Below are 6,433 nucleotides of genomic sequence, written 5' to 3' on the forward strand. Positions count from 1 at the left end.
ATCTCAGTATAGTTACAACGGCTGCCCCACCCTTCAAGCCGAAACGCGTTACTGCTTCACAGCAGAAATAGGCGGGGTGGTGGTACCTACCCGTACGGACTCACAAGAGGTCCTACCACCAGTAATTACGCAAATTATAATTTTGCGGGTTTGATTTTTTATTACACGATGTTATTCCTTTACCTATTTATTATTCCTTTATTTTTCTTTTATTATTCCTTACTCATCAGCAGGAATAGTATAATTTTCCCCTGGTTAGTTTTTTTGTTGCTTAGATGAGTGAACGAGCTCTAAGTCCACCCGGTGCCGAGAGGTTACCGGAGCCCATAGACATCAACAACGTAAAAGCCGCTACTCACTCACCATGAGTTTCCAGTAGCATAAAGCTGTACAACAATTGCCCCACCCTTGAAATCGAAAAGAATTATTGCTTTGTGATAGAAATAGGCAGGATGCTGTCCCTATTTGTGCGGACTAACAAAGCGCCCTATCACTAATTGAAAACTTTCCGTGAAAATCTCCTGCTAATTTTTATCCTCCTAAATAGCTGTCCAATGTCTACGATTCCATTCTCACGAAAATTTAAGTTAAGTTGTTAAATTACAACATGAAGGTATGTGACGCTGAGTTTTGGAGCTGATATGAATCATTCACCTATCGTCACATCCCTAGCCTTGCCACGAATATCCGTATTTATGGGAGTCGAAGGACACGGATCGACGCCTGGATTTATGAGTTTTCAATGAGACACTGAAAACTATCAAGGCTTTGTCTTTGTCGAGAAAATAAAACGATTACTCAGCTGCATCTTCCGTCAACATAAATATATTTATCTAGTTCAGGCATTGTTGTTTACATTCTAGTATATCTTAATGATTTTCTTTTGACGTGACAACATCTTATAATTCGATGGAGCCGGCTGCACGCACGAAAAAACATGACTCATTGAGGCGTTCCATTTAAGGCTTGAAGTGCAAGCGAGAGAGCGCAACAAGTGACAAAGAGGCACAATTGGCCTCCGCGTTTGGCAGCGTTCGACATCTGTCTCTCTCCTACTTGAGTGAGCGATGCATTCGCGTGGATAACTGCTATACAATAATACATTTACATGTTTTCGTCAAGTATGAAGTTCAGTGAAAAGTGAATGTGTTGTCAATTGTTTATAGCAACGATAATTGCGATAATTGAAAAATGAAACCATTCCATCAGTATTTTCTTATGACGTTGTCACGTTCAACTATCGTCAGTAAACCGACTTTACAGACAACCGACTTTTTCTAGTGGAAAAAGTTTTGGTCTATTTTTATTTTATAGAAAACAGTAGTCACAGATGCCAATGTACTTTAACAAAACTAGGGTCTTGCCGTTGAAGACTCTTTTGAAACCTGGCGATGTAAAATGTGTAACAGGGCTAAAGAACCATCGAGAAGGGGGGTCCATATCAATTAGGTAGTGTTTTGTAGAAATCGTTTCTATAAAACTGATGTAAATGAGGACAGTTAAAAATAAAACCCACTCCGATTGTGAGTTGTGCTATGGACAAAAAAGGAGATGATCTTAAACAATGATTATACAATAATTTATCTGGGTAGTATAAATGATTGGTGGAAGGGACAGGACAAGACAGGTGGATAGAAATGTATAGAGCCACCTCGTTATTACGAAAGACGAACGAAATAGTCGAACATGATATAATATTCATCGGAGCTAAAGCCAATAAACTGCTGATTAAAAGGGAAACGATATTCAACAGTTAAGGCGTCCGAGAATTTTCATCTTTATTTTTTTTTTATTGCTTAAATGGGTGGACGAGCTCACAGCTCACTTGGTGTTAAGTGGTTACTGGAGCCCATAGACATCCACAACGTAAATGCGCCACCCACCTTGAGATATAAGTTCTAAGGTCTCAAGTATAGTTACAACGGTTACCCCACCCTTCAAAACGAAACGCATTACTGCTTCACGGCAGAAATAGGCGGGGTGGTGGTACCTACCCGTGCGGACTCATAAGAGGTCCTATCACCAGTAATTACGCAAATTATAATTGTGCCGGTTTGATTTTTATTACACGATGTTATTCCTTCACCGTGGAAGTCAATCGTGAACATTTGTTAAGTACGTATTTCATTAGAAAAATTGGTACCCGTCTGCGGGATTCGAACATCGGTGCATCGCTACATACGAATGCACCGGACGTCTTATCCCTTAGGCCACGACGACTTAAGCTTTATAGTATGTTTAAATACCCTTTATTCTATCTAGAGTATAATGAATATTTTTTTTATATTTAGTGATTAGATTCTGCCATACTTAAAGGTTGCTTTGATTCATTTAATCGTATTGTGAAGGTATTTGGAAATAATTACAAAAGACGAATTGAGCGAATAATAATATTAAAAAATAGCGAGGTTGCGAATCGAGTAGAATTCTATCTCCTGTCAACTATGTTTGGTTTTCAGTCCGGCTATAGAATGAGCTCCCCTCCACGGTGTTTCCTGAGCGCTATGACATGTCCTTCTTTAAAAGAGGCTTGTGGAGAGTATTAAGCGGTAGGCAGCGGCTTGGCTCTGCCCCTGGCATTGCTGAAGTCCATGGGCGACGGTACTCTCACTCCCCACTCACCATCAGGTGGACCGTATGCTCGTCGGCCTACAAGGGCAATAAAAAAAAAAGAGTACATTAAATATAATAGTGTCATACTATATTAGTATTTCAAATAATTACTAAAATTATTATTGTTTATTTTAGATACAAATGTTACAAATATTTGTATTAAACATTTGCATGTTGTATTACAGTGTATTTATGTGACCATCTGTTTGTTACACTGTTTAATATTTTAAACGAATTAATTGATAATTTGATGACAAATGTCTATATTATACATGTAACCTCCATATGATTTATGACGTAAAGAGGTTAATATGTTATACAGGTGACATAAAATTATAAAACACGTATCGAAAATTCTATCAACACAAAAATAATTTTAATACACCGAACAAATTATGCTATTACTATTCAAATTTGATTCCATAAAATACAACCAACATTTATTCCTCCACTATTCTCTCACCCAAAGAGTCATAAATTTCAGGCATCTCTTATTATATCCACTGCTACGATGCCTCGTCCAAAATATGATGGCCAATTCTGTGGACTTTCAAACTCTGTGTGACGTTTGGTCCAATTTATACTTATTTAGAAATTATATCTCAATCGTAACGGTAGCATGTTGAGCTGATAATGAGAAGATTCAGGATTTTTTTACGAAGATGTCGTAAACTAAAGAGACATGGGATAATAGGCACTATGTACTCTCACTAAGAAAGGTGTAACATAACATTTATAAACAAATAGGTACATACTCATTTGTGTCCATAAACGGCTTTCATGTTGAAAGAAAACTTTGTATATAAATAAAATCCTCAAAATGTATACAAAATTGCGTAATTATTAGACATGTGTAAGTAATGCGAGTGATATTACTCCGGTAATATTACTCTACGATGTAATGCAACATCACACATTACGCGAAGGAAACAAACATCACACTATCACCCACAGAACACTATTACTTCTAGCGAAGCTATCACCCAACCTGTTTCTTTCTTTGTCGTGTAATGTTGCTTGATACACGAACGGAACCGAGCGAGCGAGACAGACCGATCTACGCAAAATAAATGAGCAAGCGACACGGAATTATTCCTAGTGATTTTGAACCGTATGCCCTGGCCGCTAGATATATTTTTATACCTATGGTACGTCTGAATTTTAATATAGATATTTTTTCATGCGGCCAGCCGGTAGTTCCCCGCAAGTAGTTGCTTAGTAATATTTCATATTAATTTTTGTGTTTGAATTACTCAAGCACTTGTTTGAAGATAGTTTTATTATTTGTTTTAATGCGTGTTTAATAAGTGAAAGAAAGAATAGCGTCTAAATGAAAGTACAGTCCTCTTTGGATGCATTTTGAGGAGACTGCGCCGAAACAATGCGTCTGCTGCTCTCGTATATTAACATTATCGTCGAGCTCAATTTGCAGTCTAAGTCGCCATATGAAATCCGTTCATCCCACAATAAATTATATTAAGTAAAAAATAAAATTATTATATGATTAAGTAAGTCAATCTCTGTCAAGTAATATAACAGTGTATTACAATACAAAGTATGAACATATCATTTAAGTAATGATTCGGGTGTATAGATACAATGTATTCGTCGTCACAGTATCTATTGAACGCACCGAGTAATGTTAAGAGTGATGTGTAATGTTTTCGAGTAATATCACCTGTCTGTAAAAGTGATGTCATATCACATTACATTGGGAAGTGATGTTTTGCGCAAGTCTAGTAATTATAAATTATCAAGACTTCAACCTCATGTATAAGGATGTGATATTCAAGGTCATTTTAGCGTTGTAACTCAACAGGGGGTGGATAGTGAACGCTACACGTGTAGCTCGCTTAGAAAAAAAAAGTGTGTGTGTGTTAGGGATGTAAACCGGTTCGAAGAAAACCGGAGAAAAACCGGTTTTTATACATACCGATAAATACCGGTTTTTATTTAAGAATACCGGTTTTTTACGCTTTACATTCACAGTTCACACCAGTGCTACCAGATCAAATATACAAGCTACAAATATAAAAAAAACCGTGTTTCAGAATCAAATTACCGTGCATTACATTTAAAAACTACAGTGCAATAACCACAATATGGTTGGTAGACTTTTAGCGTACGAAATGAGGACCGTAACCCAAATATCCACATATCTGCACCCAACACTCAGAAATGGCTTTCGCCAACCAGAGCACATGTTGTCTGCAAAAGAGATGGTGCATCGTGAACTGGGGAATCTTCTTGAAGAATTTTCAACTCTCGCTTTATCATCGGAACAGCCAGAAAAAACTATAAACAATTTTAAAAAGCCTGGTATTCTGGATTTTTTGCATTCGCGAAAACGGGATATTCCGAACGCCACGGCGGCCGCAATGAATATAGTGCGAATGTATATTGAGACTGAAGCCGCCACAGAAAACCACACCGAAATTGCTGGGACGTACTAACATCCAGAAGGAGCAGGCTTCTGAATGACGCAGTGGACCAACTATGCCTCTTGCATCAAAATTTTGATTTAATACAATAGTATTAAATCAAGAATAAAAAACTTTTATTATTGGATAATATATATGATCATTAAAAGCCTATATAAAATATGCTCACCCAATTAATTGTTTGAAGAAAACTCTTCGTTTGTACGTAAATTTGTTTTATTTAGTGATTATTTAGCCTTTATGAAAAAACCTAAAAATACCTAAAAAAACCGGTTTTTTGAGAAAAAAACCGGTAATAAACCGGAGCCAGAAATTGTAATCGGTTCACATCGCTAGTGTGTGTAAGTCACAGACGGTGGAAGTGAAACTTATAAAAAATAAGAATAATCACAAAGGTCAACCACTCCGCAGTGCAATGGAGCAGCCTCACCCCGGGGAAACCACCTACACGATTACGGTATTCCTACACCAGGTAAGTATGAATTTGCAAGAGAAATACGGGAACGTCTATCAGCTGTGTATCATCTCGTCACCGCGATTCAAGAATTGTTGAATTTACGTTCAGCGACATCTGTTGATAACAAATTAAATAGATATAAAGGTATCTTAGGGCGCTCCGAGAGCCACGGACGTCAAAAAGACACCGAACTAGTCGGGGATGCGAGACCGTGTGGAGCGCTTCGTGATTTATCGGCGCCGCTCGGAGCCGCTTCGGCAAGCCAATCGCGGTACACTTATTTTTTCGTTTCGTTTCATTTCGTTTCATCGAGTTTGAAATCACAACGCTTCTAAAGAAGTTTCACTTCAATAAAATACAAAAATTAAACTGTAAAATAAAGAAATAGCTTCAACTCTACGTTTTATTTTAATTAATATCAGTAGCTTAAATAAACTGGGATTGTGCATGTAATTATAGGTATAATGGTATTATGTTACTGGTGGTAGGACCTCTTGTGAGTCCGCACTGGTAGGTACCACCGCCCCGCCTATTTCTGCCGTGAAGCAATAATGCGTTTCGGTTTGAAGGGCGGGGCAGCCGTTGTAACTATACTGAGATCTTAGAACTTATATCTCAAGGTGTGTGGCACATTTACGCTGTAGATGTCTATGGGCTCCAGTAACCACTTAACACCAGGTGGGCTGTGAGCTCGTCCACGCATCAAAGCAATAAAAAAAAATCTACTCACTCTAAAATGAAGTCAGCGAAAATTTATTGTTTAAAAATAGTAAATCATGACCAATTTGTAATCTAGTAAGGATTCAGAATCCGAAAGTACAGCACAACGCATTATGATAATGTCAACTCGTATATCAAGACTGTTAATTTCCTTACAATCAATCAAGTGATCTACAAACCTGTCAGTGGTACGACTCTCGGG

General features: G+C 37.6%; 1 long non-coding RNA gene across 1 annotated transcript; it reads right to left on the reverse strand.

The window, feature by feature from the left end:
• Positions 1–2,376: 2,376 nt before the first annotated feature.
• LOC134200245 (uncharacterized) lies at positions 2,377–3,637 on the reverse strand. Its single transcript, XR_009975073.1, has 2 exons — positions 3,369–3,637; positions 2,377–2,649 (listed from the first exon to the last, which is right to left on the reverse strand). It is a non-coding gene; the product is annotated as an uncharacterized LOC134200245 (long non-coding RNA).
• Between the last annotated feature and the right edge of the window lie 2,796 nt (positions 3,638–6,433).

The sequence above is a fragment of the Bombyx mori genome, chromosome 15 (genome assembly GCF_030269925.1).
Source record: "Bombyx mori chromosome 15, ASM3026992v2".
Taxonomy (NCBI): domain Eukaryota; kingdom Metazoa; phylum Arthropoda; class Insecta; order Lepidoptera; family Bombycidae; genus Bombyx; species Bombyx mori.